Source organism: Chaetodon trifascialis, chromosome 11 (genome assembly GCF_039877785.1).
Source record: "Chaetodon trifascialis isolate fChaTrf1 chromosome 11, fChaTrf1.hap1, whole genome shotgun sequence".
NCBI classification, from domain to species: Eukaryota; Metazoa; Chordata; class Actinopteri; order Chaetodontiformes; family Chaetodontidae; genus Chaetodon; species Chaetodon trifascialis.
Genome location: NC_092066.1, coordinates 23931761 through 23959127, shown reverse-complemented (window position 1 = coordinate 23959127; position 27367 = coordinate 23931761). Strand labels below are relative to the sequence as shown.

The window sequence follows — 27367 nt, the reverse complement described above, 5'->3', positions numbered from 1 at the left end:
ACATTCATAACGTGACTATTATTTTTCCTAACAAAAATTTGAACTGAACTCTGACTCCAATTTATGATTCCTGACATGTTCTTAAACAAGAAAATATATGATGACCAAAAAAACATTATCTTAACAATATTTGACTTATCTTTTCTCTTTTCCTGGCATTTGCGTTTTGCTGCAGTCTCCATTTTGTCTCAGCGTCAAAACAAAGTTCCCCTCATCCCACCCAAACACGTGAGATATCATTGGAAAGGCCAGGATGTCCTCTATGGAGCACACCAGGACTTAGTAGGGTAGCTCAAATGACTCAAAAGATATAGACCAAAACCAAATGTCCACTGCAGAGGACATAAATGAATAGGCTGGGTCTCAGGAGAATATGCTGCTGCAGCCCTGTGGTTGCTTTCTCAGAGACAGAAACTGCATGCCAAGTCGCTGTTTGTTTGTTTTTTGTTTTTTCATAGAAAAGCAGGGAACAAATTGACGTCCAACGTGCACCTACCACACGTCTTAGTCGAATGACCGAAGTGTTTTGAACTTTTCAGAAACAGCCAAAAGAGTCAGGGCACCTGATTGTGATGAGTTGGTCAGCTTTGCAGGATGCCAGTTAACATCTTTTGAGTCAATGTGATTTTCTGCAACAACCACTGAAGGTGAGCTAATGCTAAGGGCACCTGACTGTGGGATTATGCCTTGTCCGTACCCTCAGATAGGTTGCCGTGTCCAGGACTTAGTCGCCTGTCAACGGCACCTTCAATTCATACTTACCTGGCAGGGGAGATACCATGATCAACAAGGTGGTTCACCCATGGCGAGGCGCATCCATTGCACTAAGGGATGTGCTGACCTGTGCGAATTCCCCACATGTGGGAATCTCGACTGCATAATTTGTGGTAGTGGGGGACTGCGTACGCGCTCTCCCCTCGTCATAGTGCTGAAGATAAACAAAACGGTCGTCTGCCGTGACTGCAAGGCCTGTGGCTGCTTTCTCAGGGACAGAAACCGCATGCCAAGTCGCTGTTTGTTATTTTTTCCTACAATAGAGAGAAAGAACTTTACGTCCAACGTGCGCGTGCCACACGTCTTAGTCAAATGACAGAAGTGTTTTGAACTTTTCAGAAACAGACCAAAGAGTCAGGACACCTGACTGTGATGAGTTGGTCAGCTTTGCAGGATGCCAACTAGAGAGGGTTTTGTGTCCCACAAGAAATTGTTATGAAATCTATCTGAATGATTATATTCTAAAAGATAAGTCAAGAAAAGTCAAGAAAAGAAAAAAGAAAAGAAAAGAAAAGAAAGCTTTTGCAGTGGAGAGTTCCAAACACCCCTTTGTTTGATGATGTATGACCTGTTTTAGCTGAAATAACAATTATGGAAAGATTGGTATTTAATGGTATTTAAATGGGAAAGCTGAATCTTAAATGTAATCGTGTGTAAGTAATTTGTGTACTTTGACGTTACCCCTGCAATGGACTTAATAAACGTCACAAAATGGAAAAATTGAAATTGACTTCTGTGGAAAGGAACACCAATGACTTGCACCTATTTTTGGATGGCTCTGCCACTTGGCTGAGCCTCGTGCATTTGTGAATATCAACAGCGCCGTCGCTCACACAGACACACACAAGACGGCCAGGGCTGAGCCAGGGAGCGCTTGGGTGGAGGTGCTCAGCGCCTGCCCTACTTATGCGCAAGTCAAACGCTTGCACCACGACGTGTGCGCACTGTTCCAGGGGGTGGCCTGGGCCAGCAAACCGCTGAACCTCATCGCTTCTCGGCCTTTTGGCTAAGATCAAGTGTAGTATCTGTTCTTATCAGTTTAATATCTGATATGTCCTCTATACGGGGACAACATATTAAATGGATTTTTAGCGCTGGGAGCTGAAAAAGGGGCTTGCTCCGTTCACTCCATGCATCGACCCGGTATTGCAGTGCTGCTGGGAACAGTGCACCTTCCTTCAGCCTTGTGCAAAATCAAAATCAAAACTTGACGCAGAGCGAGAGCTCCGTCGCTCGTCTTGACAGCCGATCAAGAAGCCAGGCTCAGCGTGGAGGGCGCTCGTTGCGTTGCAAGTCGACCTGCAGGAGATCAATCTGTTGGCTGTTGACTGGGAACCCCGGCAGTCTCCTGCTCTCCGATCACTGCGTGTCAGCCATTACGGCTGCGGGGGAAGGGGGAAGGAGCAAAGGCAATCGACGGCGGGATGAGGCCTGATAAAAATGCAGCCAGAGGTTGCGGTCGGGACAGTGCAACAAGGAGCGAGGCCTACCATGAGCGAAGTGACTGGCACGACACCAGGTCTTGGCTGCCGTACAGGGGAGGGCCGTACTTACTCAGGTTTCTCTTCATATCGCACAAGTCTTTCGCCTTTTACTAAAGACTTCCGTGGAAAGGAACACCAATGAGTTGCACCTATTTTTGGACGGCTCTGCCTCTAGGCTGAGCCTCGTGCTTTTGTGAATATCAGCATCGCCGTCGGTCACACACACAAAACGCTCAGGGAGAAAAAAAGTATATTTCAATTTCTTTTATTTTTCTTTTTCTCTTGTGATTTCCTGCCTCTTTGGAGCTAAAACAACAACTCGCAATTTAGAAATTTTGAAAAAAAAAATAAAAAAATTTGTAGTTCAGATTTTACAGCATGTCCACTGTAGTGGCCAACAGAACACTTTTACCATAACACAATGAAATCATAATAGGCTGACAAGAATGTCAATGCATTTTTTTAAATGAAACTGAACATTTGGCCTGTATCTTTTGTTGAACCACTGAGCAAAACTGACATGATTAAACATTCATAACGTGACTATTATTTTTCCTAACAAAAATTTGAACTGAACTCTGACTCCAATTTATGATTCCTGACATGTTCTTAAACAAGAAAATATATGATGACCAAAAAAACATTATCTTAACAATATTTGACTTATCTTTTCTCTTTTCCTGGCATTTGCGTTTTGCTGCAGTCTCCATTTTGTCTCAGCGTCAAAACAAAGTTCCCCTCATCCCACCCAAACACGTGAGATATCATTGGAAAGGCCAGGATGTCCTCTATGGAGCACACCAGGACTTAGTAGGGTAGCTCAAATGACTCAAAAGATATAGACCAAAACCAAATGTCCACTGCAGAGGACATAAATGAATAGGCTGGGTCTCAGGAGAATATGCTGCTGCAGCCCTGTGGTTGCTTTCTCAGAGACAGAAACTGCATGCCAAGTCGCTGTTTGTTTGTTTTTTGTTTTTTCATAGAAAAGCAGGGAACAAATTGACGTCCAACGTGCACCTACCACACGTCTTAGTCGAATGACCGAAGTGTTTTGAACTTTTCAGAAACAGCCAAAAGAGTCAGGGCACCTGATTGTGATGAGTTGGTCAGCTTTGCAGGATGCCAGTTAACATCTTTTGAGTCAATGTGATTTTCTGCAACAACCACTGAAGGTGAGCTAATGCTAAGGGCACCTGACTGTGGGATTATGCCTTGTCCGTACCCTCAGATAGGTTGCCGTGTCCAGGACTTAGTCGCCTGTCAACGGCACCTTCAATTCATACTTACCTGGCAGGGGAGATACCATGATCAACAAGGTGGTTCACCCATGGCGAGGCGCATCCATTGCACTAAGGGATGTGCTGACCTGTGCGAATTCCCCACATGTGGGAATCTCGACTGCATAATTTGTGGTAGTGGGGGACTGCGTACGCGCTCTCCCCTCGTCATAGTGCTGAAGATAAACAAAACGGTCGTCTGCCGTGACTGCAAGGCCTGTGGCTGCTTTCTCAGGGACAGAAACCGCATGCCAAGTCGCTGTTTGTTATTTTTTCCTACAATAGAGAGAAAGAACTTTACGTCCAACGTGCGCGTGCCACACGTCTTAGTCAAATGACAGAAGTGTTTTGAACTTTTCAGAAACAGACCAAAGAGTCAGGACACCTGACTGTGATGAGTTGGTCAGCTTTGCAGGATGCCAACTAGAGAGGGTTTTGTGTCCCACAAGAAATTGTTATGAAATCTATCTGAATGATTATATTCTAAAAGATAAGTCAAGAAAAGTCAAGAAAAGAAAAAAGAAAAGAAAAGAAAAGAAAGCTTTTGCAGTGGAGAGTTCCAAACACCCCTTTGTTTGATGATGTATGACCTGTTTTAGCTGAAATAACAATTATGGAAAGATTGGTATTTAATGGTATTTAAATGGGAAAGCTGAATCTTAAATGTAATCGTGTGTAAGTAATTTGTGTACTTTGACGTTACCCCTGCAATGGACTTAATAAACGTCACAAAATGGAAAAATTGAAATTGACTTCTGTGGAAAGGAACACCAATGACTTGCACCTATTTTTGGATGGCTCTGCCACTTGGCTGAGCCTCGTGCATTTGTGAATATCAACAGCGCCGTCGCTCACACAGACACACACAAGACGGCCAGGGCTGAACCAGGGAGCGCTTGGGTGGAGGTGCTCAGCGCCTGCCCTACTTATGCGCAAGTCAAACGCTTGCACCACGACGTGTGCGCACTGTTCCAGGGGGTGGCCTGGGCCAGCAAACCGCTGAACCTCATCGCTTCTCGGCCTTTTGGCTAAGATCAAGTGGGATTTGTTTAGCTATCTCAGACAAGGGGACATCCACGGGAGCGATGGCTGCATTGGCCATTAAAGACCAGTCGACCCCAAAGGTCGGGCTGAGATACACGCTGCGGTTCAAGACAAGATCAGCTCAAGAAGACGTGCTGTCCAGAGCACGTTTCTGCAAGGATGTGATCATGGGGCTCCTGCATCTGAAAGTGGAAGACGTGTTCTGCATACAATGGAACCAGCAGGAGAAAGCCTTTGACGTGACCATGAGGAATGAGGACGTCTACAGACGGATGGTAGAGGTTTGCAGCAAGGAAGGCAACACAATGCCACTAGCAAGCTACCAAGTGCTGAATTTGGACAAACCAAATTTCCGGGTGGTCACAATTCATATGTTCAACCCGTTTGTGACAGACCTTGCTTTGTCTCAATTTTTGGGGCAGTATGGAGAAGTGGCTTCAGCAGCAAGGTATGTGAATGACTCTTGGGGGTTTTGGACTGGGAGACGACAGTTCCAAGTGCTGTTGAATGCAGATCCTGAAGGAGCTGATCAGCTCAGGCATCCACCTGCTTTCTTCAGCCTTGGTAGTGATCGCGGGTATTTGTACTATGCACGGCAACCAGCTTTCTGTCGACGCTGCCGGCAGTCTGGCCACACAGAGGCCCACTGCACCGGAGATCGCTGCCGTTTCTGTGGGCAGGGAGGACATGAGGCCAAAGACTGCCCAGCACCAAAGACCTGCCATGGTTGTGGGGGAGAGGATCACCTGTATCGCAGCTGTCCTAGCCGAAAGAAGACCTTTGCTGAAGCCGTTACTGCAAGCAGGGCTAATGAGGGAGCCAAGGCTGCACAGGGAAGATCTACCCGAGTAGAGGCTGTTCCAATTACATCAGTGCAAGTGGAGGCAGCTGCTCGTGTTTCCGGGGGTGGGGCGGAGGATGAACTGCGGGAGCAAGGATTGGCCAACGCTTCTACTGCAGATGATGGAGGACTGGCACCCTCAGCTGATGGGGAGGTCGTTCCCCTCTCCTTGTCTCCTGTCCCTCGCTCCTCTAGAGTGAAGCATGGGGCAAGAAGTCTTTCAGAGGTTTTAGGAGATGGGCTTCCACTGGAAGAGAATAACAATGTGGAGAGCGGGCACAACAAAAGGCCCAAGGGAGTAGTAAAAGGGGAGAAGGGGAAGCCCACAGTTGATGGGGGTGACTGTAGAAATGCAGGGGGCTTAAGGGAGGGAGGGGTCAAAGAGTGGGGTGAAGGGGATATCAGGCAGGAGGCCCGAAAGGGAGCAAAGGATCAGTCCCAGACCAATGCAGGAGACTTGTTCCCAGTAGAATTTGGGTTGGATCCTGAACTCTCACATGGTCTGTATGTGTTACCATCCCCATTAAGTGGGGATGCATATGTGGGTCCTGATAGGTCCACAACCTCCCCAAATACAGTGCCCTTTTCTTGGGCGGACCAGATGGACAGTGAAGGACTTTTCTCTCAGTAGAATAAGAAGAGGGTTTTTCTTTTGTTTTTGTTTTCCGGTGGGACTGACTTTTCTTAATATAATTGGTTACATCAAGGTTTGTTCATTAAATGTGAGGGGAATGAGGAACCCTGTTAAGAGACGGGTTGTTTTTGATTTTGTAAGCGCTCAGCGTATTTCCATTTGTTTATTGCAGGAGGTTCATTTGCGGGATAACAGGGATGTTGGGGTTTTTACGAGGGAGTGGATGGACGGGGGGTCAGTTTGGAGCGTAGGGGGTGTTCACTCTACGGGGGTTGGGATTTTGTTTGGTGTAAGAGAAATTAGTATTGAAGATACTTTTGTTATTGTTCAGGGGAGGATCATGGGTGCAGATATTGCATGGGGCATGTACAAACTGAGGGTAATTGTGGTGTACAGTCCACACACTCCAGCAGAAAGGAAGGAAGCATTTGAGTTAGTACAGCCGCACCTGGTCACAAATAGGCAGGTGGTTATAGGTGGTGATTTTAATGTGGAGTTGGGGAAAGGGGGTGACACAAGTAGTCTTTACATCTCACAGCTTATGGCCGGTCATGGTCTGGTGGATGGGGGAAAGAGGGTCAGTCCACTCATGGACGGTCCCACCTGGCGTAACTCACGGAGCATGGCCAGGCGTTTGGATTATTTGTTTTTTACTAGATCTTTGGTTTTGTCAGCGGGTAGAATGCTCCCGGTCTTTTTTTCTGATCATGACTGTTTATTTTTTGAGGTGCGCTCATGCTTACCGGCTTTTGGACCGGGGTTTTGGCGTCTCAACATAAGTGTACTGGATGAGGATGTTTTCAGGCAGACTTTCTGTTGGTTTTTCAATGGTTTAATAGGATTGAGATCAATGTGCACTGGGGTGATTGAGTGGTGGGAAATTGCCAAAGGAAGGATTAAGGAATTTTGCTCGATATACTGTAAAAAGAAGATGAGGTGTGCACGGAGGGTGATATGTCACCTTCAGAGCCTGCTCGAACTTGAGTACGCTAAGGCAAATTGTGGTGGTCCTGTGTCTCAGCAGGTTTGCGACTCCTTGAAGGCACAGCTCAGGGACATCTTTGAGAACAGAGCCCGAGCATACCTATTGCGGTCTCGCTGGGAATATATGGAGAATGCAGAGACATGTTCTGCTGGGTTTTTTGGTTCAGTGCAGGCTGGTCGGAGAAAACAAGTGGTGACTGGACTGAGAGACAAACACGGTGTGGTGGTGTCAGGGGCTGGGGGGATGTTGCGTGTTGCCACTGAGCACTATAGTACCACTTTCATGGAAAAAGAGGTGGACATAGACGGGGGGGAGGTCTTCTTAGACTTCCTGACCCAACGGGTGCCAGGAGACGTAGCACAGGCTTTGGAAGCCCCACTTACCCTCCAAGAGCTAGAGGGGGCTCTCAAGACGATGAACAGGAGGAAGGTACCTGGCATTGACGGACTCCCTGTTGAGTTCTATGTTAAGTTTTGGGATGTCCTCGGGCCAGTGGTGTTAGAGGTGCTGTCCTCAGTGCTCTCGACCGGAGCCATGGGTGGGTCCATGGCCACAGGGGTGTTGTCCCTCCTATATAAGAAAGGGGATCGCACTGACCTTTGTAACTGGCGGCCGCTGACCATGCTGTGTGTGGATTATAAGCTCCTGGCAAAGGTCTTGGCGACTCGTATGGGCATGGCACTTCCACATGTGGTCCATGTGGACCAGACATGTGGGGTGGCAGGGCGCTCAGCGAGATGGAACCTGCAGCTAATACGGGATGTTGTGGCGTGGACAGAGGACAGGAACCTGCCGCTTATGGTGGTCGGCCTGGATCAGGAAAAAGCTTTCGACAGAGTTAATTGGGGTTTTATGTTTAGGGTGTTAGAGAGGTTAGGTTTTGGTCAGGGTTTTGTAGGGTGGTTGCGCACACTGTACACTGGGGTGGGGAGCAGGGTTTCAGTAAATGGTCATCTGGGTGAAGTGTTCAGTTTGCATTCTGGGGTAAGACAAGGGTGCCCGCTTTCACCTTTGCTTTACATACTGTACATAGAGCCCCTGGCAGCAGCAATACGGGCTGACCAGCGTGTGAAAGGTTTCTTGGTGCCTGGCAGCGGCGGCCTCAGGGTCAAGCTTTCTCAGTACGCTGATGACACCACTCTGCTGCTGGACAGTGATGAATGCCTCATGCAATCATTGGAGGTTTTCAGGAAGTTTGGTCAGGTGGCTGGTGCTAAGATTAACCATGCCAAATCATCTGTCAAGTTTTTTGGGCAGTGGAAAGGGAGGGTGGATGTGCCAGGGGGACTGTCACTCTGCACAGGACCCCTGAAGGTACTGGGGGTCTGCTTTGAGACAGCCTACAGTGCCACAGTCAACTGGACCAAGCGCTTATCGGCAGTCCAGAAGAAGCTCCAACTATGGAAGAGCAGGCACCTAACATTGATAGGGAAGGTGCTTGTCTTGAAAGTGGACATTTTGCCTACCCTCCTATTCTTGGCATATGTGTACCCACTGCCTGTCAGTATGAGGAGGCCACTCATGCGCCTTGTTTTCTCTTTCATGTGGGGAGGCAGATATGAGTACGTGGCAAGGGTGCGCATGCTAGCTGGCATTGAAGAAGGGGGCAGAGCCGTGCCACACTTCCCGCTGAAGTTGGACAGCATTTTCGTGTCCTTTCTGTGTAAGCAATTGTCTGATCATGTGAGGCATCCCTCGGGGTACTTCCTACGTCTTTTTTTTGCTTATCAGGCAAGACAGATGATGGACTGGACCAATGTGGCACCACGGTCGGAGCAGCAGCCCTGGCACTATTGCCATGCAGCCAAATGGCTGAGAGCACATCCAGAGGCATCAGAAGGAACAGTAAGAATAGATCACAGGGTCCTCTATAAAGAGGTAGTGCAGAGAGTAACTGCACCAGCAGTGGTAGGGACACCTACTAGGGTGTGGAGGGAGATTCAGCCACGGGGGCTTGACAATGGTCTTAAAGACTTGAACTGGCTATGTCTCCATAAGTGCCTGCCAGTAAGGGAAACTATGTTCCGGCATGGGCTGGCAAGATCACCAGTGTGCCCTAGGTCTACGTGTTCAGGAGAGGAGACAACGAGACATATTATGTGGGATTGTTTCTTTGCTCAGGTGGTATGGGGTAGAGTGGAAACATGGCTACGTCAGAAAGTCCCTTGTTTAAAACTGTCATGGGCTAAGGTCGAAAGAGGGTTGGGGCGGGTCTTGGGTGGGGCTACTTTCTCGGTCTGGTTCATTGTTAGCCTAGTTAAGAGCAACTTGTGGAGGGCAAGGCAGGACCTTGTGCAGAAAAATAGAAAAAACAACGTAGAATGGGTAATCAAGAGAGTTGAGGCAAGTGTGAAGGGGAGAGTTAACAGGGACATTGTTAAGTGGGGGAGGCATGCTGCTCTAGAGAGATGGAAAGGTGGATTTGGGTTGATGCCAGGGAATCAGGGGTGAATTGTAGGTCTGGCGACAATGCATTTCATGTTATTTTTCTTTGCTATTATTTTGTGATGGATGTCATATGTTGGAAGTTACATGGAAATGTATGTGTATTATGAGCAATGAATTAAAGGGAAAAAAAAAAAAAAAAAAAAAAAAAAAAATCTGTTCTTATCAGTTTAATATCTGATATGTCCTCTATACGGGGAAAACATATTAAATGGATTTTTAGCGCTGGGAGCTGAAAAAGGGGCTTGCTCCGTTCACTCCATGCATCGACCCGGTATTGCAGTGCCGCTGGGAACGGTGCACCTTCCTTCAGCCTTGTGCAAAATCAAAATCAAAACTTGACGCAGAGCGAGAGCTCCGTCGCTCGTCTTGACAGCCGATCAAGAAGCCAGGCTCAGCGTGGAGGGCGCTCGTTGCGTTGCAAGTCGACCTGCAGGAGATCAATCTGTTGGCTGTTGACTGGGAACCCCGGCAGTCTCCTGCTCTCCGATCACTGCGTGTCAGCCATTACGGCTGCGGGGGAAGGGGGAAGGAGCAAAGGCAATCGACGGCGGGATGAGGCCTGATAAAAATGCAGCCAGAGGTTGCGGTCAGGACAGTGCAACAAGGAGCGAGGCCTACCATGAGCGAAGTGACTGGGACGACACCAGGTCTTGGCTGCCGTACAGGGGAGGGCCGTACTTACTCAGGTTTCTCTTCATATCGCACAAGTCTTTCGCCTTTTACTAAAGACTTCCGTGGAAAGGAACACCAATGAGTTGCACCTATTTTTGGACGGCTCTGCCTCTAGGCTGAGCCTCGTGCTTTTGTGAATATCAGCATCGCCGACGGTCACACACACAAAACGCTCAGGGAGAAAAAAAGTATATTTCAATTTCTTTTATTTTTCTTTTTCTTTTGTGATTTCCTGCCTCTTTGGAGCTAAAACAACAACTTGCAATTTAGAAATTTTGAAAAAAAAAATAAAAAAATTTGTAGTTCAGATTTTACAGCATGTCCACTGTAGTGGCCAACAGAACACTTTTACCATAACACAATGAAATCATAATAGGCTGACAAGAATGTCAATGCATTTTTTTAAATGAAACTGAACATTTGGCCTGTATCTTTTGTTGAACCACTGAGCAAAACTGACATGATTAAACATTCATAACGTGACTATTATTTTTCCTAACAAAAATTTGAACTGAACTCTGACTCCAATTTATGATTCCTGACATGTTCTTAAACAAGAAAATATATGATGACCAAAAAAACATTATCTTAACAATATTTGACTTATCTTTTCTCTTTTCCTGGCATTTGCGTTTTGCTGCAGTCTCCATTTTGTCTCAGCGTCAAAACAAAGTTCCCCTCATCCCACCCAAACACGTGAGATATCATTGGAAAGGCCAGGATGTCCTCTATGGAGCACACCAGGACTTAGTAGGGTAGCTCAAATGACTCAAAAGATATAGACCAAAACCAAATGTCCACTGCAGAGGACATAAATGAATAGGCTGGGTCTCAGGAGAATATGCTGCTGCAGCCCTGTGGTTGCTTTCTCAGAGACAGAAACTGCATGCCAAGTCGCTGTTTGTTTGTTTTTTGTTTTTTCATAGAAAAGCAGGGAACAAATTGACGTCCAACGTGCACCTACCACACGTCTTAGTCGAATGACCGAAGTGTTTTGAACTTTTCAGAAACAGCCAAAAGAGTCAGGGCACCTGATTGTGATGAGTTGGTCAGCTTTGCAGGATGCCAGTTAACATCTTTTGAGTCAATGTGATTTTCTGCAACAACCACTGAAGGTGAGCTAATGCTAAGGGCACCTGACTGTGGGATTATGCCTTGTCCGTACCCTCAGATAGGTTGCCGTGTCCAGGACTTAGTCGCCTGTCAACGGCACCTTCAATTCATACTTACCTGGCAGGGGAGATACCATGATCAACAAGGTGGTTCACCCATGGCGAGGCGCATCCATTGCACTAAGGGATGTGCTGACCTGTGCGAATTCCCCACATGTGGGAATCTCGACTGCATAATTTGTGGTAGTGGGGGACTGCGTACGCGCTCTCCCCTCGTCATAGTGTTGAAGATAAACAAAACGGTCGTCTGCCGTGACTGCAAGGCCTGTGGCTGCTTTCTCAGGGACAGAAACCGCATGCCAAGTCGCTGTTTGTTATTTTTTCCTACAATAGAGAGAAAGAACTTTACGTCCAACGTGCGCGTGCCACACGTCTTAGTCAAATGACAGAAGTGTTTTGAACTTTTCAGAAACAGACCAAAGAGTCAGGACACCTGACTGTGATGAGTTGGTCAGCTTTGCAGGATGCCAACTAGAGAGGGTTTTGTGTCCCACAAGAAATTGTTATGAAATCTATCTGAATGATTATATTCTAAAAGATAAGTCAAGAAAAGTCAAGAAAAGAAAAAAGAAAAGAAAAGAAAAGAAAGCTTTTGCAGTGGAGAGTTCCAAACACCCCTTTGTTTGATGATGTATGACCTGTTTTAGCTGAAATAACAATTATGGAAAGATTGGTATTTAATGGTATTTAAATGGGAAAGCTGAATCTTAAATGTAATCGTGTGTAAGTAATTTGTGTACTTTGACGTTACCCCTGCAATGGACTTAATAAACGTCACAAAATGGAAAAATTGAAATTGACTTCTGTGGAAAGGAACACCAATGACTTGCACCTATTTTTGGATGGCTCTGCCACTTGGCTGAGCCTCGTGCATTTGTGAATATCAACAGCGCCGTCGCTCACACAGACACACACAAGACGGCCAGGGCTGAGCCAGGGAGCGCTTGGGTGGAGGTGCTCAGCGCCTGCCCTACTTATGCGCAAGTCAAACGCTTGCACCACGACGTGTGCGCACTGTTCCAGGGGGTGGCCTGGGCCAGCAAACCGCTGAACCTCATCGCTTCTCGGCCTTTTGGCTAAGATCAAGTGGGATTTGTTTCGCTATCTCAGACAAGGGGACATCCACGGGAGCGATGGCTGCATTGGCCATTAAAGACCAGTCGACCCCAAAGGTCGGGCTGAGATACACGCTGCGGTTCAAGACAAGATCAGCTCAAGAAGACGTGCTGTCCAGAGCACGTTTCTGCAAGGATGTGATCATGGGGCTCCTGCATCTGAAAGTGGAAGACGTGTTCTGCATACGATGGAACCAGCAGGAGAAAGCCTTTGACGTGACCATGAGGAATGAGGACGTCTACAGACGGATGGTAGAGGTTTGCAGCAAGGAAGGCAACACAATGCCACTAGCAAGCTACCAAGTGCTGAATTTGGACAAACCAAATTTCCGGGTGGTCACAATTCATATGTTCAACCTGTTTGTGACAGACCTTGCTTTGTCTCAATTTTTGGGGCAGTATGGAGAAGTGGCTTCAGCAGCAAGGTATGTGAATGACTCTTGGGGGTTTTGGACTGGGAGACGACAGTTCCAAGTGCTGTTGAATGCAGATCCTGAAGGAGCTGATCAGCTCAGGCATCCACCTGCTTTCTTCAGCCTTGGTAGTGATCGCGGGTATTTGTACTATGCACGGCAACCAGCTTTCTGTCGACGCTGCCGGCAGTCTGGCCACACAGAGGCCCACTGCACCGGAGATCGCTGCCGTTTCTGTGGGCAGGGAGGACATGAGGCCAAAGACTGCCCAGCACCAAAGACCTGCCATGGTTGTGGGGGAGAGGATCACCTGTATCGCAGCTGTCCTAGCCGAAAGAAGACCTTTGCTGAAGCCGTTACTGCAAGCAGGGCTAATGAGGGAGCCAAGGCTGCACAGGGAAGATCTACCCGAGTAGAGGCTGCTCCAATTACATCAGTGCAAGTGGAGGCAGCTGCTCGTGTTTCCGGGGGTGGGGCGGAGGATGAACTGCGGGAGCAAGGATTGGCCAACGCTTCTACTGCAGATGATGGAGGACTGGCACCCTCAGCTGATGGGGAGGTCGTTCCCCTCTCCTTGTCTCCTGTCCCTGGCTCCTCTAGAGTGAAGCATGGGGCAAGAAGTCTTTCAGAGGTTTTAGGAGATGGGCTTCCACTGGAAGAGAATAACAATGTGGAGAGCGGGCACAACAAAAGGCCCAAGGGAGTAGTAAAAGGGGAGAAGGGGAAGCCCACAGTTGATGGGGGTGACAGTAGAAATGCAGGGGGCTTAAGGGAGGGAGGGGTCAAAGAGTGGGGTGAAGGGGATATCAGGCAGGAGGCCCGAAAGGGAGCAAAGGATCAGTCCCAGACCAATGCAGGAGACTTGTTCCCAGTAGAATTTGGGTTGGATCCTGAACTCTCACACGGTCTGTATGTGTTACCATCCCCATTAAGTGGGGATGCATATGTGGGTCCTGATAGGTCCACAACCTCCCCAAATACAGTGCCCTTTTCTTGGGCGGACCAGATGGACAGTGAAGGACTTTTCTCTCAGTAGAATAAGAAGAGGGTTTTTCTTTTGTTTTTGTTTTCCGGTGGGACTGACTTTTCTTAATATAATTGGTTACATCAAGGTTTGTTCATTAAATGTGAGGGGAATGAGGAACCCTGTTAAGAGACGGGTTGTTTTTGATTTTGTAAGCGCTCAGCGTATTTCCATTTGTTTATTGCAGGAGGTTCATTTGCGGGATAACAGGGATGTTGGGGTTTTTACAAGGGAGTGGATGGACGGGGGGTCAGTTTGGAGCGTAGGGGGTGTTCACTCTACGGGGGTTGGGATTTTGTTTGGTGTAAGAGAAATTAGTATTGAAGATACTTTTGTAATTGTTCAGGGGAGGATCATGGGTGCAGATATTGCATGGGGCACGTACAAACTGAGGGTAATTGTGGTGTACAGTCCACACACTCCAGCAGAAAGGAAGGAAGCATTTGAGTTAGTACAGCCGCACCTGGTCACAAATAGGCAGGTGGTTATAGGTGGTGATTTTAATGTGGAGTTGGGGAAAGGGGGTGACACAAGTAGTCTTTACATCTCACAGCTTATGGCCGGTCATGGTCTGGTGGATGGGGGAAAGAGGGTCAGTCCACTCATGGACGGTCCCACCTGGCGTAACTCACGGAGCATGGCCAGGCGTTTGGATTATTTGTTTTTTACTAGATCTTTGGTTTTGTCAGCGGGTAGAATGCTCCCGGTCTTTTTTTCTGATCATGACTGTTTATTTTTTGAGGTGCGCTCATGCTTACCGGCTTTTGGACCGGGGTTTTGGCGTCTCAACATAAGTGTACTGGATGAGGATGTTTTCAGGCAGACTTTCTGTTGGTTTTTCAATGGTTTAATAGGATTGAGATCAATGTGCACTGGGGTGATTGAGTGGTGGGAAATTGCCAAAGGAAGGATTAAGGAATTTTGCTCGATATACTGTAAAAAGAAGATGAGGTGTGCACGGAGGGTGATATGTCACCTTCAGAGCCTGCTCGAACTTGAGTACGCTAAGGCAAATTGTGGTGGTCCTGTGTCTCAGCAGGTTTGCGACTCCTTGAAGGCACAGCTCAGGGACATCTTTGAGAACAGAGCCCGAGCATACCTATTGCGGTCTCGCTGGGAATATATGGAGAATGCAGAGACATGTTCTGCTGGGTTTTTTGGTTCAGTGCAGGCTGGTCGGAGAAAACAAGTGGTGACTGGACTGAGAGACAAACCCGGTGTGGTGGTGTCAGGGGCTGGGGGGATGTTGCGTGTTGCCACTGAGCACTATAGCACCACTTTCATGGAAAAAGAGGTGGACATAGACGGGGGGGAGGTCTTCTTAGACTTCCTGACCCAACGGGTGCCAGGAGACGTAGCACAGGCTTTGGAAGCCCCACTTACCCTCCAAGAGCTAGAGGGGGCTCTCAAGACGATGAACAGGAGGAAGGTACCTGGCATTGACGGACTCCCTGTTGAGTTCTATGTTAAGTTTTGGGATGTCCTCGGGCCAGTGGTGTTAGAGGTGCTGTCCTCAGTGCTCTCGACCGGAGCCATGGGTGGGTCCATGGCCACAGGGGTGTTGTCCCTCCTATATAAGAAAGGGGATCGCACTGACCTTTGTAACTGGCGGCCGCTGACCATGCTGTGTGTGGATTATAAGCTCCTGGCAAAGGTCTTGGCGACTCGTATGGGCATGGCACTTCCACACGTGGTCCATGTGGACCAGACATGTGGGGTGGCAGGGCGCTCAGCGAGATGGAACCTGCAGCTAATACGGGATGTTGTGGCGTGGACAGAGGACAGGAACCTGCCGCTTATGGTGGTCGGCCTGGATCAGGAAAAAGCTTTCGACAGAGTTAATTGGGGTTTTATGTTTAGGGTGTTAGAGAGGTTAGGTTTTGGTCAGGGTTTTGTAGGGTGGTTGCGCACACTGTACACTGGGGTGGGGAGCAGGGTTTCAGTAAATGGTCATCTGGGTGAAGTGTTCAGTTTGCATTCTGGGGTAAGACAAGGGTGCCCGCTTTCACCTTTGCTTTACATACTGTACATAGAGCCCCTGGCAGCAGCAATACGGGCTGACCAGCGTGTGAAAGGTTTCTTGGTGCCTGGCAGCGGCGGCCTCAGGGTCAAGCTTTCTCAGTACGCTGATGACACCACTCTGCTGCTGGACAGTGATGAATGCCTCATGCAATCATTGGAGGTTTTCAGGAAGTTTGGTCAGGTGGCTGGTGCTAAGATTAACCATGCCAAATCATCTGTCAAGTTTTTTGGGCAGTGGAAAGGGAGGGTGGATGTGCCAGGGGGACTGTCACTCTGCACAGGACCCCTGAAGGTACTGGGGGTCTGCTTTGAGACAGCCTACAGTGCCACAGTCAACTGGACCAAGCGCTTATCGGCCGTCCAGAAGAAGCTCCAACTATGGAAGAGCAGGCACCTAACATTGATAGGGAAGGTGCTTGTCTTGAAAGTGGACATTTTGCCTACCCTCCTATTCTTGGCATATGTGTACCCACTGCCTGTCAGTATGAGGAGGCCACTCATGCGCCTTGTTTTCTCCTTCATGTGGGGAGGCAGATATGAGTACGTGGCAAGGGTGCGCATGCTAGCTGGCATTGAAGAAGGGGGCAGAGCCGTGCCACACTTCCCGCTGAAGTTGGACAGCATTTTCGTGTCCTTTCTGTGTAAGCAATTGTCTGATCATGTGAGGCATCCCTCGGGGTACTTCCTACGTCTTTTTTTTGCTTATCAGGCAAGACAGATGATGGACTGGACCAATGTGGCACCACGGTCGGAGCAGCAGCCCTGGCACTATTGCCATGCAGCCAAATGGCTGAGAGCACATCCAGAGGCATCAGAAGGAACAGTAAGAATAGATCACAGGGTCCTCTATAAAGAGGTAGTGCAGAGAGTAACTGCACCAGCAGTGGTAGGGACACCTACTAGGGTGTGGAGGGAGATTCAGCCACGGGGGCTTGACAATGGTCTTAAAGACTTGAACTGGCTATGTCTCCATAAGTGCCTGCCAGTAAGGGAAACTATGTTCCGGCATGGGCTGGCAAGATCACCAGTGTGCCCTAGGTCTACGTGTTCAGGAGAGGAGACAACGAGACATATTATGTGGGATTGTTTCTTTGCTCAGGTGGTATGGGGTAGAGTGGAAACATGGCTACGTCAGAAAGTCCCTTGTTTAAAACTGTCATGGGCTAAGGTCGAAAGAGGGTTGGGGCGGGTCTTGGGTGGGGCTACTTTCTCGGTCTGGTTCATTGTTAGCCTAGTTAAGAGCAACTTGTGGAGGGCAAGGCAGGACCTTGTGCAGAAAAATAGAAAAAACAACGTAGAATGGGTAATCAAGAGAGTTGAGGCAAGTGTGAAGGGGAGAGTTAACAGGGACATTGTTAAGTGGGGGAGGCATGCTGCTCTAGAGAGATGGAAAGGTGGATTTGGGTTGATGCCAGGGAATCAGGGGTGAATTGTAGGTCTGGCGACAATGCATTTCATGTTATTTTTCTTTGCTATTATTTTGTGATGGATGTCATATGTTGGAAGTTACATGGAAATGTATGTGTATTATGAGCAATGAATTAAAGGGAAAAAAAAAAAAAAAAAAAAAAAAAAAAAATCTGTTCTTATCAGTTTAATATCTGATATGTCCTCTATACGGGGACAACATATTAAATGGATTTTTAGCGCTGGGAGCTGAAAAAGGGGCTTGCTCCGTTCACTCCATGCATCGACCCGGTATTGCAGTGCCGCTGGGAACGGTGCACCTTCCTTCAGCCTTGTGCAAAATCAAAATCAAAACTTGACGCAGAGCGAGAGCTCCGTCGCTCGTCTTGACAGCCGATCAAGAAGCCAGGCTCAGCGTGGAGGGCGCTCGTTGCGTTGCAAGTCGACCTGCAGGAGATCAATCTGTTGGCTGTTGACTGGGAACCCCGGCAGTCTCCTGCTCTCCGATCACTGCGTGTCAGCCATTACGGCTGCGGGGGAAGGGGGAAGGAGCAAAGGCAATCGACGGCGGGATGAGGCCTGATAAAAATGCAGCCAGAGGTTGCGGTCGGGACAGTGCAACAAGGAGCGAGGCCTACCATGAGCGAAGTGACTGGGACGACACCAGGTCTTGGCTGCCGTACAGGGGAGGGCCGTACTTACTCAGGTTTCTCTTCATATCGCACAAGTCTTTCGCCTTTTACTAAAGACTTCCGTGGAAAGGAACACCAATGAGTTGCACCTATTTTTGGACGGCTCTGCCTCTAGGCTGAGCCTCGTGCTTTTGTGAATATCAGCATCGCCGTCGGTCACACACACAAAACGCTCAGCGAGAAAAAAAGTATATTTCAATTTCTTTTATTTTTCTTTTTCTCTTGTGATTTCCTGCCTCTTTGGAGCTAAAACAACAACTCGCAATTTAGAAATTTTGAAAAAAAAAATAAAAAAATTTGTAGTTCAGATTTTACAGCATGTCCACTGTAGTGGCCAACAGAACACTTTTACCATAACACAATGAAATCATAATAGGCTGACAAGAATGTCAATGCATTTTTTTAAATGAAACTGAACATTTGGCCTGTATCTTTTGTTGAACCACTGAGCAAAACTGACATGATTAAACATTCATAACGTGACTATTATTTTTCCTAACAAAAATTTGAACTGAACTCTGACTCCAATTTATGATTCCTGACATGTTCTTAAACAAGAAAATATATGATGACCAAAAAAACATTATCTTAACAATATTTGACTTATCTTTTCTCTTTTCCTGGCATTTGCGTTTTGCTGCAGTCTCCATTTTGTCTCAGTGTCAAAACAAAGTTCCCCTCATCCCACCCAAACACGTGAGATATCATTGGAAAGGCCAGGATGTCCTCTATGGAGCACACCAGGACTTAGTAGGGTAGCTCAAATGACTCAAAAGATATAGACCAAAACCAAATGTCCACTGCAGAGGACATAAATGAATAGGCTGGGTCTCAGGAGAATATGCTGCTGCAGCCCTGTGGTTGCTTTCTCAGAGACAGAAACTGCATGCCAAGTCGCTGTTTGTTTGTTTTTTGTTTTTTCATAGAAAAGCAGGGAACAAATTGACGTCCAACGTGCACCTACCACACGTCTTAGTCGAATGACCGAAGTGTTTTGAACTTTTCAGAAACAGCCAAAAGAGTCAGGGCACCTGATTGTGATGAGTTGGTCAGCTTTGCAGGATGCCAGTTAACATCTTTTGAGTCAATGTGATTTTCTGCAACAACCACTGAAGGTGAGCTAACGCTAAGGGCACCTGACTGTGGGATTATGCCTTGTCCGTACCCTCAGATAGGTTGCCGTGTCCAGGACTTAGTCGCCTGTCAACGGCACCTTCAATTCATACTTACCTGGCAGGGGAGATACCATGATCAACAAGGTGGTTCACCCATGGCGAGGCGCATCCATTGCACTAAGGGATGTGCTGACCTGTGCGAATTCCCCACATGTGGGAATCTCGACTGCATAATTTGTGGTAGTGGGGGACTGCGTACGCGCTCTCCCCTCGTCATAGTGTTGAAGATAAACAAAACGGTCGTCTGCCGTGACTGCAAGGCCTGTGGCTGCTTTCTCAGGGACAGAAACCGCATGCCAAGTCGCTGTTTGTTATTTTTTCCTACAATAGAGAGAAAGAACTTTACGTCCAACGTGCGCGTGCCACACGTCTTAGTCAAATGACAGAAGTGTTTTGAACTTTTCAGAAACAGACCAAAGAGTCAGGACACCTGACTGTGATGAGTTGGTCAGCTTTGCAGGATGCCAACTAGAGAGGGTTTTGTGTCCCACAAGAAATTGTTATGAAATCTATCTGAATGATTATATTCTAAAAGATAAGTCAAGAAAAGTCAAGAAAAGAAAAGAAAAGAAAAGAAAAGAAAAGAAAAGAAAAGAAAGCTTTTGCAGTGGAGAGTTCCAAACACCCCTTTGTTTGATGATGTATGACCTGTTTTAGCTGAAATAACAATTATGGAAAGATTGGTATTTAATGGTATTTAAATGGGAAAGCTGAATCTTAAATGTAATCGTGTGTAAGTAATTTGTGTACTTTGACGTTACCCCTGCAATGGACTTAATAAACGTCACAAAATGGAAAAATTGAAATTGACTTCTGTGGAAAGGAACACCAATGACTTGCACCTATTTTTGGATGGCTCTGCCACTTGGCTGAGCCTCGTGCATTTGTGAATATCAACAGCGCCGTCGCTCACACAGACACACACAAGACGGCCAGGGCTGAGCCAGGGAGCGCTTGGGTGGAGGTGCTCAGCGCCTGCCCTACTTATGCGCAAGTCAAACGCTTGCACCACGACGTGTGCGCACTGTTCCAGGGGGTGGCCTGGGCCAGCAAACCGCTGAACCTCATCGCTTCTCGGCCTTTTGGCTAAGATCAAGTGTAGTATCTGTTCTTATCAGTTTAATATCTGATATGTCCTCTATACGGGGACAACATATTAAATGGATTTTTAGCGCTGGGAGCTGAAAAAGGGGCTTGCTCCGTTCACTCCATGCATCGACCCGGTATTGCAGTGCTGCTGGGAACGGTGCACCTTCCTTCAGCCTTGTGCAAAATCAAAATCAAAACTTGACGCAGAGCGAGAGCTCCGTCGCTCGTCTTGACAGCCGATCAAGAAGCCAGGCTCAGCGTGGAGGGCGCTCGTTGCGTTGCAAGTCGACCTGCAGGAGATCAATCTGTTGGCTGTTGACTGGGAACCCCGGCAGTCTCCTGCTCTCCGATCACTGCGTGTCAGCCATTACGGCTGCGGGGGAAGGGGGAAGGAGCAAAGGCAATCGACGGCGGGATGAGGCCTGATAAAAATGCAGCCAGAGGTTGCGGTCGGGACAGTGCAACAAGGAGCGAGGCCTACCATGAGCGAAGTGACTGGGACGACACCAGGTCTTGGCTGCCGTACAGGGGAGGGCCGTACTTACTCAGGTTTCTCTTCATATCGCACAAGTCTTTCGCCTTTTACTAAAGACTTCCGTGGAAAGGAACACCAATGAGTTGCACCTATTTTTGGACGGCTCTGCCTCTTGGCTGAGCCTCGTGCTTTTGTGAATATCAGCATCGCCGACGGTCACACACACAAAACGCTCAGGGAGAAAAAAAGTATATTTCAATTTCTTTTCTTTTTCTTTTTCTTTTGTGATTTCCTGCCTCTTTGGAGCTAAAACAACAACTCGCAATTTAGAAATTTTGAAAAAAAAAATAAAAAAATTTGTAGTTCAGATTTTACAGCATGTCCACTGTAGTGGCCAACAGAACACTTTTACCATAACACAATGAAATCATAATAGGCTGACAAGAATGTCAATGCATTTTTTTAAATGAAACTGAACATTTGGCCTGTATCTTTTGTTGAACCACTGAGCAAAACTGACATGATTAAACATTCATAACGTGACTATTATTTTTCCTAACAAAAATTTGAACTGAACTCTGACTCCAATTTATGATTCCTGACATGTTCTTAAACAAGAAAATATATGCTGACCAAAAAAACATTATCTTAACAATATTTGACTTATCTTTTCTCTTTTCCTGGCATTTGCGTTTTGCTGCAGTCTCCATTTTGTCTCAGCGTCAAAACAAAGTTCCCCTCATCCCACCCAAACACGTGAGATATCATTGGAAAGGCCAGGATGTCCTCTATGGAGCACACCAGGACTTAGTAGGGTAGCTCAAATGACTCAAAAGATATAGACCAAAACCAAATGTCCACTGCAGAGGACATAAATGAATAGGCTGGGTCTCAGGAGAATATGCTGCTGCAGCCCTGTGGTTGCTTTCTCAGAGACAGAAACTGCATGCCAAGTCGCTGTTTGTTTGTTTTTTGTTTTTTCATAGAAAAGCAGGGAACAAATTGACGTCCAACGTGCACCTACCACACGTCTTAGTCGAATGACCGAAGTGTTTTGAACTTTTCAGAAACAGCCAAAAGAGTCAGGGCACCTGATTGTGATGAGTTGGTCAGCTTTGCAGGATGCCAGTTAACATCTTTTGAGTCAATGTGATTTTCTGCAACAACCACTGAAGGTGAGCTAATGCTAAGGGCACCTGACTGTGGGATTATGCCTTGTCCGTACCCTCAGATAGGTTGCCGTGTCCAGGACTTAGTCGCCTGTCAACGGCACCTTCAATTCATACTTACCTGGCAGGGGAGATACCATGATCAACAAGGTGGTTCACCCATGGCGAGGCGCATCCATTGCACTAAGGGATGTGCTGACCTGTGCGAATTCCCCACATGTGGGAATCTCGACTGCATAATTTGTGGTAGTGGGGGACTGCGTACGCGCTCTCCCCTCGTCATAGTGTTGAAGATAAACAAAACGGTCGTCTGCCGTGACTGCAAGGCCTGTGGCTGCTTTCTCAGGGACAGAAACCGCATGCCAAGTCGCTGTTTGTTATTTTTTCCTACAATAGAGAGAAAGAACTTTACGTCCAACGTGCGCGTGCCACACGTCTTAGTCAAATGACAGAAGTGTTTTGAACTTTTCAGAAACAGACCAAAGAGTCAGGACACCTGACTGTGATGAGTTGGTCAGCTTTGCAGGATGCCAACTAGAGAGGGTTTTGTGTCCCACAAGAAATTGTTATGAAATCTATCTGAATGATTATATTCTAAAAGATAAGTCAAGAAAAGTCAAGAAAAGAAAAGAAAAGAAAAGAAAAGAAAAGAAAAGAAAAGAAAAGAAAAGAAAAGAAAGCTTTTGCAGTGGAGAGTTCCAAACACCCCTTTGTTTGATGATGTATGACCTGTTTTAGCTGAAATAACAATTATGGAAAGATTGGTATTTAATGGTATTTAAATGGGAAAGCTGAATCTTAAATGTAATCGTGTGTAAGTAATTTGTGTACTTTGACGTTACCCCTGCAATGGACTTAATAAACGTCACAAAATGGAAAAATTGAAATTGACTTCTGTGGAAAGGAACACCAATGACTTGCACCTATTTTTGGATGGCTCTGCCACTTGGCTGAGCCTCGTGCATTTGTGAATATCAACAGCGCCGTCGCTCACACAGACACACACAAGACGGCCAGGGCTGAGCCAGGGAGCGCTTGGGTGGAGGTGCTCAGCGCCTGCCCTACTTATGCGCAAGTCAAACGCTTGCACCACGACGTGTGCGCACTGTTCCAGGGGGTGGCCTGGGCCAGCAAACCGCTGAACCTCATCGCTTCTCGGCCTTTTGGCTAAGATCAAGTGTAGTATCTGTTCTTATCAGTTTAATATCTGATATGTCCTCTATACGGGGACAACATATTAAATGGATTTTTAGCGCTGGGAGCTGAAAAAGGGGCTTGCTCCGTTCACTCCATGCATCGACCCGGTATTGCAGTGCTGCTGGGAACGGTGCACCTTCCTTCAGCCTTGTGCAAAATCAAAATCAAAACTTGACGCAGAGCGAGAGCTCCGTCGCTCGTCTTGACAGCCGATCAAGAAGCCAGGCTCAGCATGGAGGGCGCTCGTTGCGTTGCAAGTCGACCTGCAGGAGATCAATCTGTTGGCTGTTGACTGGGAACCCCGGCAGTCTCCTGCTCTCCGATCACTGCGTGTCAGCCATTACGGCTGCGGGGGAAGGGGGAAGGAGCAAAGGCAATCGACGGCGGGATGAGGCCTGATAAAAATGCAGCCAGAGGTTGCGGTCGGGACAGTGCAACAAGGAGCGAGGCCTACCATGAGCGAAGTGACTGGGACGACACCAGGTCTTGGCTGCCGTACAGGGGAGGGCCGTACTTACTCAGGTTTCTCTTCATATCGCACAAGTCTTTCGCCTTTTACTAAAGACTTCCGTGGAAAGGAACACCAATGAGTTGCACCTATTTTTGGACGGCTCTGCCTCTTGGCTGAGCCTCGTGCTTTTGTGAATATCAGCATCGCCGACGGTCACACACACAAAACGCTCAGGGAGAAAAAAAGTATATTTCAATTTCTTTTCTTTTTCTTTTTCTTTTGTGATTTCCTGCCTCTTTGGAGCTAAAACAACAACTCGCAATTTAGAAATTTTGAAAAAAAAAATAAAAAAATTTGTAGTTCAGATTTTACAGCATGTCCACTGTAGTGGCCAACAGAACACTTTTACCATAACACAATGAAATCATAATAGGCTGACAAGAATGTCAATGCATTTTTTTAAATGAAACTGAACATTTGGCCTGTATCTTTTGTTGAACCACTGAGCAAAACTGACATGATTAAACATTCATAACGTGACTATTATTTTTCCTAACAAAAATTTGAACTGAACTCTGACTCCAATTTATGATTCCTGACATGTTCTTAAACAAGAAAATATATGATGACCAAAAAAACATTATCTTAACAATATTTGACTTATCTTTTCTCTTTTCCTGGCATTTGCGTTTTGCTGCAGTCTCCATTTTGTCTCAGCGTCAAAACAAAGTTCCCCTCATCCCACCCAAACACGTGAGATATCATTGGAAAGGCCAGGATGTCCTCTATGGAGCACACCAGGACTTAGTAGGGTAGCTCAAATGACTCAAAAGATATAGACCAAAACCAAATGTCCACTGCAGAGGACATAAATGAATAGGCTGGGTCTCAGGAGAATATGCTGCTGCAGCCCTGTGGTTGCTTTCTCAGAGACAGAAACTGCATGCCAAGTCGCTGTTTGTTTGTTTTTTGTTTTTTCATAGAAAAGCAGGGAACAAATTGACGTCCAACGTGCACCTACCACACGTCTTAGTCGAATGACCGAAGTGTTTTGAACTTTTCAGAAACAGCCAAAAGAGTCAGGGCACCTGATTGTGATGAGTTGGTCAGCTTTGCAGGATGCCAGTTAACATCTTTTGAGTCAATGTGATTTTCTGCAACAACCACTGAAGGTGAGCTAATGCTAAGGGCACCTGACTGTGGGATTATGCCTTGTCCGTACCCTCAGATAGGTTGCCGTGTCCAGGACTTAGTCGCCTGTCAACGGCACCTTCAATTCATACTTACCTGGCGGGGGAGATACCATGATCAGCAAGGTGGTTCACCCATGGCGAGGTGCATCCATTGCACTAAGGGATGTGCTGACCTGTGCGAATTCCCCACATGTGGGAATCTCGACTGCATAATTTGTGGTAGTGGGGGACTGCGTACGCGCTCTCCCCTCGTCATAGTGTTGAAGATAAACAAAACGGTCGTCTGCCGTGACTGCAAGGCCTGTGGCTGCTTTCTCAGGGACAGAAACCGCATGCCAAGTCGCTGTTTGTTATTTTTTCCTACAATAGAGAGAAAGAACTTTACGTCCAACGTGCGCGTGCCACATGTCTTAGTCAAATGACAGAAGTGTTTTGAACTTTTCAGAAACAGACCAAAGAGTCAGGACACCTGACTGTGATGAGTTGGTCAGCTTTGCAGGATGCCAACTAGAGAGGGTTTTGTGTCCCACAAGAAATTGTTATGAAATCTATCTGAATGATTATATTCTAAAAGATAAGTCAAGAAAAGTCAAGAAAAGAAAAAAGAAAAGAAAAGAAAAGAAAAGAAAAGAAAAGAAAAGAAAAGAAAAGAAAAGAAAAGAAAAGAAAGCTTTTGCAGTGGAGAGTTCCAAACACCCCTTTGTTTGATGATGTATGACCTGTTTTAGCTGAAATAACAATTATGGAAAGATTGGTATTTAATGGTATTTAAATGGGAAAGCTGAATCTTAAATGTAATCGTGTGTAAGTAATTTGTGTACTTTGACGTTACCCCTGCAATGGACTTAATAAACGTCACAAAATGGAAAAATTGAAATTGACTTCTGTGGAAAGGAACACCAATGACTTGCACCTATTTTTGGATGGCTCTGCCACTTGGCTGAGCCTCGTGCATTTGTGAATATCAACAGCGCCGTCGCTCACACAGACACACACAAGACGGCCAGGGCTGAGCCAGGGAGCGCTTGGGTGGAGGTGCTCAGCGCCTGCCCTACTTATGCGCAAGTCAAACGCTTGCACCACGACGTGTGCGCACTGTTCCAGGGGGTGGCCTGGGCCAGCAAACCGCTGAACCTCATCGCTTCTCGGCCTTTTGGCTAAGATCAAGTGTAGTATCTGTTCTTATCAGTTTAATATCTGATATGTCCTCTATACGGGGACAACATATTAAATGGATTTTTAGCGCTGGGAGCTGAAAAAGGGGCTTGCTCCGTTCACTCCATGCATCGACCCGGTATTGCAGTGCCGCTGGGAACGGTGCACCTTCCTTCAGCCTTGTGCAAAATCAAAATCAAAACTTGACGCAGAGCGAGAGCTCCATCGCTCGTCTTGACAGCCGATCAAGAAGCCAGGCTCAGCGTGGAGGGCGCTCGTTGCGTTGCAAGTCGACCTGCAGGAGATCAATCTGTTGGCTGTTGACTGGGAACCCCGGCAGTCTCCTGCTCTCCGATCACTGCGTGTCAGCCATTACGGCTGCGGGGGAAGGGGGAAGGAGCAAAGGCAATCGACGGCGGGATGAGGCCTGATAAAAATGCAGCCAGAGGTTGCGGTCGGGACAGTGCAACAAGGAGCGAGGCCTACCATGAGCGAAGTGACTGGGACGACACCAGGTCTTGGCTGCCGTACAGGGGAGGGCCGTACTTACTCAGGTTTCTCTTCATATCGCACAAGTCTTTCGCCTTTTACTAAAGACTTCCGTGGAAAGGAACACCAATGAGTTGCACCTATTTTTGGACGGCTCTGCCTCTTGGCTGAGCCTCGTGCTTTTGTGAATATCAGCATCGCCGACGGTCACACACACAAAACGCTCAGGGAGAAAAAAAGTATATTTCAATTTCTTTTATTTTTCTTTTTCTTTTGTGATTTCCTGCCTCTTTGGAGCTAAAACAACAAATCGCAATTTAGAAATTTTGAAAAAAAAAAATAAAAAAATTTGTAGTTCAGATTTTACAGCATGTCCACTGTAGTGGCCAACAGAACACTTTTACCATAACACAATGAAATCATAATAGGCTGACAAGAATGTCAATGCATTTTTTTAAATGAAACTGAACATTTGGCCTGTATCTTTTGTTGAACCACTGAGCAAAACTGACATGATTAAACATTCATAACGTGACTATTATTTTTCCTAACAAAAATTTGAACTGAACTCTGACTCCAATTTATGATTCCTGACATGTTCTTAAACAAGAAAATATATGATGACCAAAAAAACATTATCTTAACAATATTTGACTTATCTTTTCTCTTTTCCTGGCATTTGCGTTTTGCTGCAGTCTCCATTTTGTCTCAGCGTCAAAACAAAGTTCCCCTCATCCCACCCAAACACGTGAGATATCATTGGAAAGGCCAGGATGTCCTCTATGGAGCACACCAGGACTTAGTAGGGTAGCTCAAATGACTCAAAAGATATAGACCAAAACCAAATGTCCACTGCAGAGGACATAAATGAATAGGCTGGGTCTCAGGAGAATATGCTGCTGCAGCCCTGTGGTTGCTTTCTCAGAGACAGAAACTGCATGCCAAGTCGCTGTTTGTTTGTTTTTTG

The 27367-nt window shown here is 46.8% G+C and overlaps 18 non-coding genes across 18 annotated transcripts; all 18 read left to right on the top strand.

The window, feature by feature from the left end:
* Positions 1-754: 754 nt before the first annotated feature.
* Positions 755-919, top strand: LOC139339668 (U1 spliceosomal RNA). The gene has a single exon (XR_011602798.1). It is a non-coding gene; the product is annotated as a U1 spliceosomal RNA (small nuclear RNA).
* Positions 920-1760: 841 nt separating this feature from the next.
* Positions 1761-1951, top strand: LOC139339633 (U2 spliceosomal RNA). Its single transcript, XR_011602768.1, has one exon. It is a non-coding gene; the product is annotated as a U2 spliceosomal RNA (small nuclear RNA).
* Positions 1952-2324: 373 nt separating this feature from the next.
* LOC139339716 (U5 spliceosomal RNA) lies at positions 2325-2440 on the top strand. The gene has a single exon (XR_011602845.1). It is a non-coding gene; the product is annotated as a U5 spliceosomal RNA (small nuclear RNA).
* Positions 2441-3540: 1100 nt separating this feature from the next.
* Positions 3541-3705, top strand: LOC139339656 (U1 spliceosomal RNA). The gene has a single exon (XR_011602789.1). It is a non-coding gene; the product is annotated as a U1 spliceosomal RNA (small nuclear RNA).
* Positions 3706-9600: 5895 nt separating this feature from the next.
* Positions 9601-9795, top strand: LOC139339657 (U2 spliceosomal RNA). Its single transcript, XR_011602790.1, has one exon. It is a non-coding gene; the product is annotated as a U2 spliceosomal RNA (small nuclear RNA).
* Positions 9796-10168: 373 nt separating this feature from the next.
* LOC139339715 (U5 spliceosomal RNA) lies at positions 10169-10284 on the top strand. The gene has a single exon (XR_011602844.1). It is a non-coding gene; the product is annotated as a U5 spliceosomal RNA (small nuclear RNA).
* Positions 10285-11384: 1100 nt separating this feature from the next.
* Positions 11385-11549, top strand: LOC139339645 (U1 spliceosomal RNA). Its single transcript, XR_011602779.1, has one exon. It is a non-coding gene; the product is annotated as a U1 spliceosomal RNA (small nuclear RNA).
* A 5895-nt stretch (positions 11550-17444) lies between these two features.
* Positions 17445-17640, top strand: LOC139339652 (U2 spliceosomal RNA). The gene has a single exon (XR_011602786.1). It is a non-coding gene; the product is annotated as a U2 spliceosomal RNA (small nuclear RNA).
* Positions 17641-18013: 373 nt separating this feature from the next.
* On the top strand, positions 18014-18129 carry LOC139339714 (U5 spliceosomal RNA). The gene has a single exon (XR_011602843.1). It is a non-coding gene; the product is annotated as a U5 spliceosomal RNA (small nuclear RNA).
* A 1100-nt stretch (positions 18130-19229) lies between these two features.
* LOC139339632 (U1 spliceosomal RNA) lies at positions 19230-19394 on the top strand. The gene has a single exon (XR_011602767.1). It is a non-coding gene; the product is annotated as a U1 spliceosomal RNA (small nuclear RNA).
* An 854-nt stretch (positions 19395-20248) lies between these two features.
* On the top strand, positions 20249-20439 carry LOC139339624 (U2 spliceosomal RNA). Its single transcript, XR_011602759.1, has one exon. It is a non-coding gene; the product is annotated as a U2 spliceosomal RNA (small nuclear RNA).
* Positions 20440-20812: 373 nt separating this feature from the next.
* On the top strand, positions 20813-20930 carry LOC139339682 (U5 spliceosomal RNA). Its single transcript, XR_011602812.1, has one exon. It is a non-coding gene; the product is annotated as a U5 spliceosomal RNA (small nuclear RNA).
* Positions 20931-22028: 1098 nt separating this feature from the next.
* Positions 22029-22193, top strand: LOC139339621 (U1 spliceosomal RNA). Its single transcript, XR_011602756.1, has one exon. It is a non-coding gene; the product is annotated as a U1 spliceosomal RNA (small nuclear RNA).
* Positions 22194-23062: 869 nt separating this feature from the next.
* Positions 23063-23253, top strand: LOC139339623 (U2 spliceosomal RNA). Its single transcript, XR_011602758.1, has one exon. It is a non-coding gene; the product is annotated as a U2 spliceosomal RNA (small nuclear RNA).
* Positions 23254-23626: 373 nt separating this feature from the next.
* LOC139339681 (U5 spliceosomal RNA) lies at positions 23627-23744 on the top strand. Its single transcript, XR_011602811.1, has one exon. It is a non-coding gene; the product is annotated as a U5 spliceosomal RNA (small nuclear RNA).
* A 1098-nt stretch (positions 23745-24842) lies between these two features.
* On the top strand, positions 24843-25007 carry LOC139339552 (U1 spliceosomal RNA). Its single transcript, XR_011602690.1, has one exon. It is a non-coding gene; the product is annotated as a U1 spliceosomal RNA (small nuclear RNA).
* An 886-nt stretch (positions 25008-25893) lies between these two features.
* LOC139339580 (U2 spliceosomal RNA) lies at positions 25894-26084 on the top strand. Its single transcript, XR_011602716.1, has one exon. It is a non-coding gene; the product is annotated as a U2 spliceosomal RNA (small nuclear RNA).
* A 373-nt stretch (positions 26085-26457) lies between these two features.
* LOC139339680 (U5 spliceosomal RNA) lies at positions 26458-26575 on the top strand. The gene has a single exon (XR_011602810.1). It is a non-coding gene; the product is annotated as a U5 spliceosomal RNA (small nuclear RNA).
* Positions 26576-27367: the final 792 nt, after the last annotated feature.